The following is a 13,161-nucleotide window of genomic DNA, read 5'->3' as shown; positions in this document are numbered from 1 at the left end:
GCCCACTGCCCAGTATCATTGCAATCAGGCCCACTGCACCGTGCCATTGGAATCACCCTCTGCCCAGTGTCACTGGAATCACCCAGTGTCACGGGAAGCACCCATTGCCTAGTATCACTGGAGTCACTCCTTTCCCGGAATCACTGGAATCAGTCACACTGCCCAGTGCCACTGGAATCACCCCGCTGCCCAGTGTCACTTGAATCATCGCACTACCCAGTCTCACTGGAATCACCCTCTGCCCGGTGTCACTGGAATCACCCCACTGCCCAGTGTTACTGGAATCACATCTCTGCCCAGTCTAACTGCAATCAGCCTCACTGCCAACTGTCACTGGAATCACCCCACTGCCCCGTGTCACTGGGGTTAGCCCACTGCCCCGTGTCACTGGGATCGCCCACTGAACAGTGTCACTGGAATCACCCCACAGCCCAGTGTCACTGGGGTTAGCCCACTGCCCAGTGTCACTGGAATCACCCATTGCCCAGTATCACTGGAATCACCCACTACCCAATGTCACTGGCATCACCCAGTGGCACGGGAATCGTCCACAGCCTGGTGTCACTGGAATCGCCCAACTGTCCAGTGTCACTGGAATCAGCCCCGCTTCCCAGTGTCACTGGAATCAGCCCTGCCGAGTGTCACTGGAATCACCCTCTGCCCGGTGTCACTGGAATCACTCTCTACCCGGTGTCACTGGAATCATCCACTGCCCAGTGTCACGGGAATAACACCACTGCCCAGTGTCACTGGCATCACCCCACTGCACTGTGTCACTGGTATCAGCCCCACCGCCCAGTGTCCCTGAAATCAGCCCCACTGCCCCGTGTCCCTGGAATCACCCAATGCCACTGGAATCAGCCCCACTGCCAAGGTCACTGGAATCAGCGCCACTGCCCATCGTCACTGGAATCACCCTCTGCCCAGTGTCACGGGAATAACACCACTGCCCAGTGTCACTGGCATCACCCCACTTCCCAGTGTCACTGGAATCACCCATTGCCCAGTATCACTGGAATCACCCACTACCCAATGTCACTGGCATCACCCAGTGGCACGGGAATCGTCCACAGCCTGGTGTCACTGGAATCACCCAACTGTCCAGTGTCACTGGTTTCAGCCCCGCTTCCCAGTGTCACTGGAATCAGCGACACTGTCCATCGTCACTGGAATCACCCTCTGCCCAGTGTCACTGGAATCACCCACTACCCAGTGTCACTGGAATCGGCCTCACCGCACAGTGTCACTGGAATCACCCACTGCCTAGTGTCACGGGAGTCACCCACTGCCCAGTGTCACTGGAACATGTCACTGGAACAATTCCACTGCCCCGTGTCACGGGAATCAGCCCCACTGCCCCGTGTCACTGGAATCAGCCTCACTGTCCAGTGTCACTGGAATCACCCTCTGCCCCGTGTCACTGGAAACATCCCAATGTCCAGTGTCACTGGAAACGCCCACTGCCCAGTGTCACTGGAATTACCCGCTGCCTCGTGTCACTGGAATCACCCATTGTCCCATGTCACTGGAATCGCCCCACTGCCCTGTATCACTGGAATCACCCACTGCCCCATGTCACTGGAATTACCCCACTGCCCAGTGTCGCTGGAATCACCCACTGCCCCAGGTCACTGGAATCAGCCCGACTGCCCAGTGTCACTTGACTCACCCCAATGCACAGTGTCACTGGAATCACCCGCTACCCACTGTCACTGGAAGCACCCACAACCCACTGTCACTGGAACCTCCCTCTGCCCAGTTTCACTGGAATCACCCACAGCCCAATGTCACTGGAATCACCCCACTGCCCAGTGTCACCGGAATCAGCCACACCGCTCAGTGTCACTGCCCAGTGTCACTGGAATAACCCAACTGCCCAGTGTCACTGGCATCACCCCATTGGCCAAGCGTCATTGGAATCGGCCCCACTGCACAGGGTGACTGGAATCACCCCAAATACTCATTGTCACTGGAATCAGCTCGATTGCCCAGTATCACTGCTATCCACCTCTGCCCAGTGTCACTGGAACCACCCACTGCCCAGTGTCACTGGAATCACCCACTGCCCAGTGCCACTGGATTCAGTCCCACTACCCAGTGTCACTGCAATCACCCCCTGTCCCGTGTCAGTGGAATCACCCACTGGCCCGTGTCACTGGAATCACTCTCCTTCCAATGTTACTGGAATCACCCACTGCCCAGTGCCACGGGAATAACACCACTGCCCAGTGTCACTGGCATCACCCCACTGCTCTGTGTCACTGGTATCAGCCCCACCGCCCAGTGTCCCTGAAGTCAGCCCCACTGCCCCATGTCCCTGGAATCACCCAATATCACTGGAACCAGCCCCACTGCCCAGGTCACTGGAATCAGCGCCACTGCCCATCGTCACTGAAATCACCCTCTGCCCAGTGTCACTGGAGTCACCCACTGCCCAGTGTCACTGGAACAACTCCACTGCCCAGTGTCACGTGAATCAGCCCGAGTGACTCGTGTCACTGGAATCAGCCTCACTGCCCAGTGTCACTGAAATCACCTTCTGCTCAATGTCACTGTAATCACCCACTGCCAAGTGTCACTGGAACCACACACTTCCCAGTGTCACTGGAATCATCCTCTGCCCAGTGTCACTGGCGTCACCCACTGCCCCGTGTCTCTGGAATCAGCCCCACTTCCCAGTGTCACTGGAATCACCCACTGCCAAGCGTGGCTGGAATCTGTCCCACTCACCAGTGGCACTGCAATCAGCCGAACTGCCCAGTGACACTGGATTCAGCCCGCCTACCCAGTGTCACTGGGGTCACCACTGCCCAGCGTCACTGCAATCAGCCCCACTGCCCATCGTCACTGGAATCACCCTCTGCCCAGTGTCACTGGAATCACCCACTACCCAGTGTCACTGGAATCGGCCTCATTGCCCGGTGTCACTGGAATCATCCACTGCCCAGTGTCACGGGAATAACACCACTGCCCAGTGTCACTGGCATCACCCCACTGCTCTGTGTCACTGGTATCAGCCCCACCGCCCAGTGTCCCTGAAATCAGCCCCACTGCCCCGTGTCCCTGGAATCACCCAATGTCACTGGAATCAGCCCCACTGCCCAGGTCACTGGAATCAGCGCCACTCTCCATCGTCACTGGAATCACCCTCTGCCCAGTGTCACTGGAATCACCCACTACCCAGTGTCACTGGAATCGGCCTCACTGCCCAGTGTCACTGGAATCACCCATTGCCCAGTATCACTGGAATCACCCACTACCTAATGTCACTGGCATCACCCAGTGGCACGGGAATCGTCCACAGCATGGTGTCACTGGAATCACCCAACTGTCCAGTGTCACTGGTTTCAGCCTCGCTTCCCAGTGTCACTGGAATCAGCGCCACTGCCCATCGTCACTGGTATCACCCGCTGCCCAGTGTCACTGGAATCACCCACTACCCAGTGTCACTGGAATCGGCCTCACTGCGCAGTGTCACTGGAATCACCCACTGCACAGTGCCACTGGAATCAGCCCCACTTCCCAGTGTCACTGGAATCACCCAATACCCAGCGTCACTGGAATCACCCACTGCGCAGTGTCACCGGAATCACCCACTGCCCATGTCACTGGGATTGTCCTCTGCCCAGTGTCACTGGAATCACCCACTGCCCCATGTCACTGTAATCAACCACTGCCCAGTGTCACTGGAATCATCCCACTGCCCAGTGTCATTGGAATTACACAATGCCCCGTGTCACTGGAATCACCTCACTGCCTGGTGTCACTGGAATCACCCTCTGCCCAGTGTCATTGGAATCACCCACTGTCCAGTGTCAGTGGAATCATCCACTGCCCAGTGTCACTGGAATCAGCCCCATTGCCCAGTATCACTGGAATCACCCACTACCCAATGTCACTGGCATCACCCAGTGGCACGGGAATAGTCCACAGCCTGGTGTCACTGGAATCGTCCAACTGTCCAGTGTCACTGGAATCAGCCCCGCTTCCCAGTGTCACTGGAATCAGCCCACTGCCGAGTGTCAGTGGAATCACCCTCTGTCCGGTGTCACTGGAATCACCCTCTGCCCGGTGTCACTGGAATCATCCACTGCGCAGTGTCACGGGAATAACACCACTGCCCAGTGTCACTGGAATCACCCACTACCCAGTGTCACTGGAATCGGCCTCACTGCCCAGTGTCACTGGAATCACCCATTGCCCAGTATCACTGGAATCACCCACTACCCAATGTCACTGGCATCACCCAGTGGCACGGGACTAGTCCACAGCCTGGTGTCACTGGAATCACCCAACTGTCCAGTGTCACTGGTTTCAGCCCCGCTTCCCAGTGTCACTGGAATCAGCGACACCGCCCATCGTCACTGGAATCACCCTCTGCCCAGTGTCACTGGAATCACCCACTACCCAGTGTCACTGGAATCGGCCTCACTGCGCAGTGTCACTGGAATCACCCACTGCCTAGTGTCACTGGAGTCACCCACTGCCCAGTGTCACTGGAACAACTCCACTGCCCCGTGTCACGGGAATCAGCCCCACTGCCTCGTGTCACTGGAATCAGCCTCACTGTCCAATGTCACTGGAATCACCCTCTGCTCAGTGTCACTGTAATCATCCACTGCCCGGTGTCACTGGAATCACCCACTGCCCAGTGTCACTGGAATCATCCTCTGCCCAGTGTCACTGGAGTCACCCACAGCTCCGTGTCACTGGAATCATCCCACTGCCCAGTGTCACTGGGATCACCCTCTGCCCCGTGTCACTGGAAACATCCCAATGCCCAGTGTCACTGGAAACGCCCACTGCTCAGTGTCACTGTAATCATCCACTGCCCGGTGTCACTGGAATCACCCACTGCCCAGTGTCACTGGAATCATCCTCTGCCCAGTGTCACTGGAGTCACCCACAGCTCCGTGTCACTGGAATCATCCCACTGCCCAGTGTCACTGGAGTCACCCACAGCTCCGTGTCACCGGAATCAGCCACACTGCTCAGTGTCACTGCCCAGTGTCACTGGAATCAGCCCCACTGCACAGTGTCACTGGAATCAGACCCACTGCCGAGTGTCACTGGAATAACCCAACTGCGCAGTGTCACTGGAATCACCCCATTGGCCAAGCGTCACTGGAATCTGCCCCACTGCACAGGGTGACTGGAATCACCCCAAATGCTCATTGTCACTGGAATCAGCTCGATTGCCCAGTATCACTGCAATCCACCTCTACCCAGTGTCACTGGAACCACCCACTGCCCAGTGTCACTGGAATCACCCACTGCCCAGTGCCACTGTATTCAGTCCCACTACCCAGTGTCACTGCAATCACCCCCTGCCCCGTGTCAGTGGAATCACCCACTGGCCCGTGTCACTGGAATCACTCTCCTTCCAATGTTACTGGAATCACCCACTGCCCAGTGTCACGGGAATAACACCACTGCCCAGTGTCACTGGCATCACCCCACTGCTCTCTGTCACTGGTATCAGCCCCACCGCCCAGTGTCCCTGAAATCAGCCCCACTGCCCCGTGTCCCTGGAATCACCCAATGTCACTGGAATCAGCCCCACTGCCCAGGTCACTGGAATCAGCGCCACTGCCCATCGTCACTGGAATCACCCTCTGCCCAGTGTCACTGGAATCACCCACTACCCAGTGTCACTGGAATCGGCCTCACTGCGCAGTGTCACTGGAATCACCCACTGCCTAGTGTCACTGGAGTCACCCACTGCCCAGTGTCACTGGAACAACTCCACTGCCCAGTGTCACATGAATCAGCCCGAGTGACTCGTATCACTGGAATCAGCCTCACTGCCCAGTGTCACTGAAATCACCTTCTGCTCAATGTCACTGTAATCACCCACTGCCAAGTGTCACTGGAATCTCCCACTGATCAGTGTCACTGGAATCACCCACTGCCAAGCGTGGCTGGAATCTGTCCCACTCACCAGTGGCACTGCAAACAGCCGAACTGCCCAGTGACACTGGATTCAGCCCGCCTACCCAGTGTCACTGGGGTCACCACTGCCCAGCGTCACTGCAATCAGCCCCACTGCCCCGTGTCACTGGAATCACGCACTGCCCACTGTCATTGGAATCATCCTCATTGGAATCACCCACTGCCCCATGTCACTGTAATCACCCTCTGCCCAGATCACTGGAATCACCGATGCCCTGTGTCACTGGAATCACCCACTGCCTCGTGTCACTGGAATCACCCCACTGCCCAGTGTCACTGGAATCACCGATGCCCTGTGTCACTGGAATCACCCACTGCCTCGTGTCACTGGAATCACACCACTGCCCAGTGTCACTGGAATTACCCACTGCCCCGTGTCACTGGAATCAGCCCCACTGCCTCGTGTCACCAGAATCAGCCTCACTGCCCAGTGTCACTGGAATCACCTTCTGCTCAGTGTCACTGTAATCATCCACTGCCCAGTGTCAGTGGTATCACCCACTGACCAGTGTCACTGGAATCACCTCACTGCCCAGTGTCACTGGGGTCACCACTGCCCAGTGTCACTGCAATCAGCCCCACTGCCCCGTGTCACCGGTATCAACCAATGCCCACTGTCATTGGAATCAGCCTCACTGCGCAGTCTCACTGGAATCATCCACTGCCCCATGTCACTGGAATCACCCTCTGCCCATATCACTGGAATCATCCACTGCCCCGTGTCACTGGAATCACCGATGCCATGTGTCACTGGAATCACCCACTGCCTCGTGTCACTGGAATCACCCCACTGCCCATTGTCACTGGAATCACCCACTGCCCCGTGTCACTGGAATCAGCCCCACTGCCTCGTGTCACTGGAATCAGCCTCACTGCCCAATGTCATTGGAATCACCTTCTGCTCAGTGTCACTGTAATCATCCACTGCCCAGTGTCAGTGGTATCACCCACTGACCAGTTTCACTGGAATCACCTCACTGCCCAGTGTCACTGGACTCGCCTACTGCACAGTGTCACTGGAATCAGCCCCACTTCCCAGTTTCACTGGAATCACTCAATGCCCAGCGTCACTGGAATCACCCACTGCCCAGTGTCACCGGAATCACCCACTGCCCATGTCACTGGAATCGCCCTCTGCCCAGTGTCACTGGAATCACCCACTGCCCCATGTCACTGTAATCAACCACTGCCCAGTGTCACTGGAATCATCCCACTGCCCAGTGTCATTGGAATTACACACTGCCCCGTGTCATTGGAATCACCTCACTGCCTGGTGTCACTGGAATCACCCTCTGCCCAGTGTCATTGGAATCACCCACTGTCCAGTGTCAGTGGAATCATCCACTGCCCAGTGTCACTGGACTCACTCACTGCCCAGTGTCACTGGAATCATCCTCTGCCCAGTGTCACTGGAATCAGCCCCACTTCCCAGTGTCACCGGAATCAGCCCACTGCCCAGTATCATTGCAATCAGGCCCACTGCACCGTGCCACTGGAATCACCCTCTGCCCAGTGTCACTCGAATCACCCAGTGTCACGGAAAGCACCCATTGCCTAGTATCACTGGAGTCACCCCTTGCCCGGAATCACTGGAATCAGTAACACTGCCCAGTGCCACTGGAATCACCCCGCTGCCCAGTGTCACTTGAATCATCTCACTACCCAGTCTCACTGGAATCACCCTCTGCCCGGTGTCACTGGAATCACCCACTGCCCCATGTTACTGTAATCAACCACTGCCCAGTGTCACTGGAATCATCCCACTGCCCAGTGTCATTGGAATTACACACTGCCCCGTGTCATTGGAATCACCTCACTGCCTGGTGTCACTGGCATCACCCTCTGCCCAGTGTCATTGGAATCAACCACTGTCCAGTGTCAGTGGAATCATCCACTGCCCAGTGTCACTGGACTCACTCACTGCCCAGTGTCACTGGAATCATCCTCTGCCCAGTGTCACTGGAATCAGCCCCACTTCCCAGTGTCACCGGAATCAGCCCACTGCCCAGTATCATTGCAATCAGGCCCACTGCACCGTGCCACTGGAATCACCCTCTGCCCAGTGTCACTCGAATCACCCAGTGTCACGGGAAGCACCCATTGCCTAGTATCACTGGAGTCACCCCTTGCCCGGAATCACTGGAATCAGTAACACTGCCCAGTGCCACTGGAATCACCCCGCTGCCCAGTGTCACTTGAATCATCTCACTATCCAGTCTCACTGGAATCACCCTCTGCCCGGTGTCACTGGAATCACCCACTGCCCCATGTTACTGTAATCAACCACTGCCCAGTGTCACTGGAATCATCCCACTGCCCAGTGTCATTGGAATTACACACTGCCCCGTGTCATTGGAATCACCTCACGGCCTGGTGTCACTGGAATCACCCTCTGCCCAGTGTCATTGGAATCAACCACTGTCCAGTGTCAGTGGAATCATCCACTGCCCAGTGTCACTGGACTCACTCACTGCCCAGTGTCACTGGAATCATCCTCTGCCCAGTGTCACTGGAATCAGCCCCACTTCCCAGTGTCACCGGAATCAGCCCACTGCCCAGTATCATTGCAATCAGGCCCACTGCACCGTGCCACTGGAATCACCCTCTGCCCAGTGTCACTCGAATCACCCAGTGTCACGGGAAGCACCCATTGCCTAGTATCACTGGAGTCACCCCTTGCCCGGAATCACTGGAATCAGTAACACTGCCCAGTGCCACTGGAATCACCCCGCTGCCCAGTGTCACTTGAATCATCTCACTACCCAGTCTCACTGGAATCACCCTCTGCCCGGTGTCACTGGAATCACCCCACTGCCCAGTGTTACTGGAATCACATCTCTGCCCAGTGTCACTGCAATCAGCCTCACTGCCCACTGTCACTGGAATCACCCCACTGCCCCGTGTCACGGGGGTTAGCCCACTGCCCCGTGTCACTGGGATCGCCCACTGAACAGTGTCACTGGAATCACCCCACAGCCCAGTGTCACGGGTTAGCCCACTGCCCAGTGTCACTGGAATCACCCATTGCCCAGTATCACTGGAATCACCCACTACCCAATGTCACTGGCATCACCCAGTGGCACGGGAATCGTCCACAGCCTGGTGTCACTGGAATGGCCCAACTGTCCAGTGTCACTGGAATCAGCCCCGCTTCCCAGTGTCACTGGAATCAGCGCCACTGCTCATCGTCACTGGATTCACCCTCTGCCCAGTGTCACGGGAATAACACCACTGCCCAGTGTCACTGGCATCACCCCACTGCTCTGTGTCACTGGTATCAGCCCCACCACCCAGTGTCCCTGAAATCAGCCCCACTGCCCCGTGTCCCTGGAATCACCCAATGTCACTGAAATCAGCCCCACTGCCCAGGTCACTGGAATCAGCGCCACTGCCCATCGTCACTGGAATCACCCTCTGCCCAGTGTCACTGGAATCACCCACTACCCAGTGTCACTGGAATCGGCCTCATTGCGCAGTGTCACTGGAATCACCCACTGCCTAGTGTCACTGGAGTCACCCACTGCCCAGTGTCACTGGAACAACTCCACTGCCCAGTGTCACATGAATCAGCCCGAGTGACTCATATCACTGGAATCAGCCTCACTGCCCAGTGTCACTGAAATCACCTTCTGCTCAATGTCACTGTAATCACCCACTGCCAAGTGTCACTGGAATCACCCACTGATCAGTGTCACTGGAATCACCCACTGCCAAGCGTGGCTGGAATCTGTCCCACTCACCAGTGGCACTGCAATCAGCCGAACTGCCCAGTGACACTGGATTCAGCCCGCCTACCCAGTGTCACTGGGGTCACCACTGACCAGCGTCACTGCAATCAGCCCCACTGCCCCGTGTCACTGGAATCACGCACTGCCCACTGTCATTGGAATCATCCTCATTGGAATCACCCACTGCCCCATGTCACTGTAATCACCCTCTGTCCAGATCACTGGAATCACCGATGCCCTGTGTCACTGGAATCACCCACTGCCTCGTGTCACTGGAATCACCCCACTGCCCAGTGTCACTGGAATCACCGATGCCCTGTGTCACTGGAATCACCCACTGCCTCGTGTCACTGGAATCACCCCACTGCCCAGTGTCACTGGAATCACCCACTGCCCCGTGTCACTGGAATCAGCCCCACTGCCTCGTGTCACCAGAATCAGCCTCACTGCCCAGTGTCACTGGAATCACCTTCTGCTCAGTGTCACTGTAATCACCTCACTGCCCAGTGTCACTGGGGTCACCACTGCCCAGTGTCACTGTAATCAGCCCCACTGCCCCGTGTCACCGGAATCAGCCCACTGCCCAGTATCATTGCAATCAGGCCCACTGCACCGTGCCACTGGAATCACCCTCTGCCCAGTGTCACTCGAATCACCCAGTGTCACGGGAAGCACCCATTGCCTAGTATCACTGGAGTCACGCCTTGCCCGGAATCACTGGAATCAGTAACACTGCCCAGTGCCACTGGAATCACCCCGCTGCCCAGTGTCACTTGAATCATCTCACTATCCAGTCTCACTGGAATCACCCTCTGCCCGGTGTCACTGGAATCACCCACTGCCCCATGTTACTGTAATCAACCACTGCCCAGTGTCACTGGAATCATCCCACTGCCCAGTGTCATTGGAATTACACACTACCCCGTGTCATTGGAATCACCTCACTGCCTGGTGTCACTGGAATCACCCTCTGCCCAGTGTCATTGGAATCACCCACTGTCCAGTGTCAGTGGAATCATCCACTGCCCAGTGTCACTGGACTCACTCACTGCCCAGTGTCACTGGAATCATCCTCTGCCCAGTGTCACTGGAATCAGCCCCACTTCCCAGTGTCACCGGAATCAGCCCACTGCCCAGTATCATTGCAATCAGGCCCACTGCACCGTGCCACTGGAATCACCCTCTGCCCAGTGTCACTCGAATCACCCAGTGTCACGGAAAGCACCCATTGCCTAGTATCACTGGAGTCACCCCTTGCCCGGAATCACTGGAGTCAGTAACACTGCCCAGTGCCACTGGAATCACCCCGCTGCCCAGTGTCACTTGAATCATCTCACTACCCAGTCTCACTGGAATCACCCTCTGCCCGGTGTCACTGGAATCACCCCACTGCCCAGTGTTACTGGAATCACATCTCTGCCCAGTGTCACTGCAATCAGCCTCACTGCCCACTGTCACTGGAATCACCCCACTGCCCCGTGTCACGGGGGCTAGCCCACTGCCCCGTGTCACTGGGATCGCCCACTGAACAGTGTCACTGGAATCACCCCACAGCCCAGTGTCACGGGTTAGCCCACTGCCCAGTGTCACTGGAATCACCCATTGCCCAGTATCACTGGAATCACCCACTACCCAATGTCACTGGCATCACCCAGTGGCACGGGAATCGTCCACAGCCTGGTGTCACTGGAATCGCCCAACTGTCCAGTGTCACTGGAATCAGCCCCGCTTCCCAGTGTCACTGGAATCAGCGCCACTGCCCATCGTCACTGGAATCACCCTCTGCCCAGTGTCACGGGAATAACACCACTGCCCAGTGTCACTGGCATCACCCCACTGCTCTGTGTCACTGGTATCAGCCCCACCACCCAGTGTCCCTGAAATCAGCCCCACTGCCCCGTGTCCCTGGAATCACCCAATGTCACTGGAATCAGCCCCACTGCCCAGGTCACTGGAATCAGCGCCACTGCCCATCGTCACTGGAATCACCCTCTGCCCAGTGTCACTGGAATCACTCACTACCCAGTGTCACTGGCATCACCCCACTGCTCTCTGTCACTGGTATCAGCCCCACCGCCCAGTGTCCCTGAAATCAGCCCCACTGCCCCGTGTCCCTGGAATCACCCAATGTCACTGGAACCAGCCCACTGCCCATCGTCACTGGAATCACCCTCTGCCCAGTGTCACTGGAATCACCCACTACCCAGTGTCACTGGAATCGGCCTCATTGCGCAGTGTCACTGGAATCACCCACTGCCTAGTGTCACTGGAGTCATCCACTGCCCAGTGTCACTGGAACAACTCCACTGCCCAGTGTCACATGAATCAGCCCGAGTGACTCATATCACTGGAATCAGCCTCACTGCCCATTGTCACTGAAATCACCTTCTGCTCAATGTCACTGTAATCACCCACGGCCAAGTGTCACTGGAATCACACACTGCCCAGTGTCACTGGAATCATCCTCTGCCCTGTGTCACTGGAATCACCCACTGCCTCGTGTCACTGAAATCACCCCACTGCCCAGTGTCACTGTAATCACCCACTGCCCCGTGTCACTGGAATCAGCCCCACTGCCTCGTGTCACCGGAATCAGCCTCACTGCCCAGTGTCACTGGAATCACCTTCTGCTCAGTGTCACTGTAATCATCCACTGCCCAGTGTCAGTGGTATCACCCACTGACCAGTGTCACTGGAATCACCTCACTGCCCAGTGTCACTGGGGTCACCACTGCCCAGTGTCACTGCAATCAGCCCCACTGCCCCGTGTCACTGGTATCAACCACTGCCCACTGTCATTGGAATCAGGCTCACTGCGCAGTCTCACTGGAATCACCCACTGCCTCGTGTCACTGGAATCACCCTCTGCCCATATCACTGGAATCTTCCACTGGCCCGTGTCACTGGAATCACCGATGACATGTGTCACTGGAATCACCCACTGCCTCGTGTCACTGGAATCACCCCACTGCCCATTGTCACTGGAATCACCCACTGCCCCATGTCACTGGAATCAGCCCCACTGCCTCGTGTCACCGGAATCAGCCTCACTGCCCAATGTCATTGGAATCACCTTCTGCTCAGTGTCACTGTAATCATCCACTGCCCAGTGTCAGTGGACTCGCCTACTGCACAGTGTCACTGGAATCAGCCCCACTTCCCAGTGTCACTGGAATCACTCAATGCCCAGCGTCACTGGAATCACCCACTGCGCAGTATCACCGGAATCACCCACTGCCCATGTCACTGGAATCGCCCTGTGCCCAGTGTCACTGGAATCACCCACTGCCCCATGTCACTGTAATCAACCACTGCGCAGTCTCACTGGAATCACCCACTGCCCCATGTCACTGTAATCACCCTCTGCCCATATCACTGGAATCACCGATGCCCTGTGTCACTGGAATCACCCACTGCCTCGTGTCACTGGAATCACCCCACTGCCCAGTGTCACTGGAATCACCCACTGCCCCGTGTCACT

This window comes from Pristiophorus japonicus, chromosome 8, assembly GCF_044704955.1.
Source record: "Pristiophorus japonicus isolate sPriJap1 chromosome 8, sPriJap1.hap1, whole genome shotgun sequence".
Lineage (NCBI taxonomy): Eukaryota > Metazoa > Chordata > Chondrichthyes > Pristiophoridae > Pristiophorus > Pristiophorus japonicus.
The sequence above is the reverse complement of the archived record's forward strand: the minus strand, read 5'-3'. Positions refer to the sequence as shown.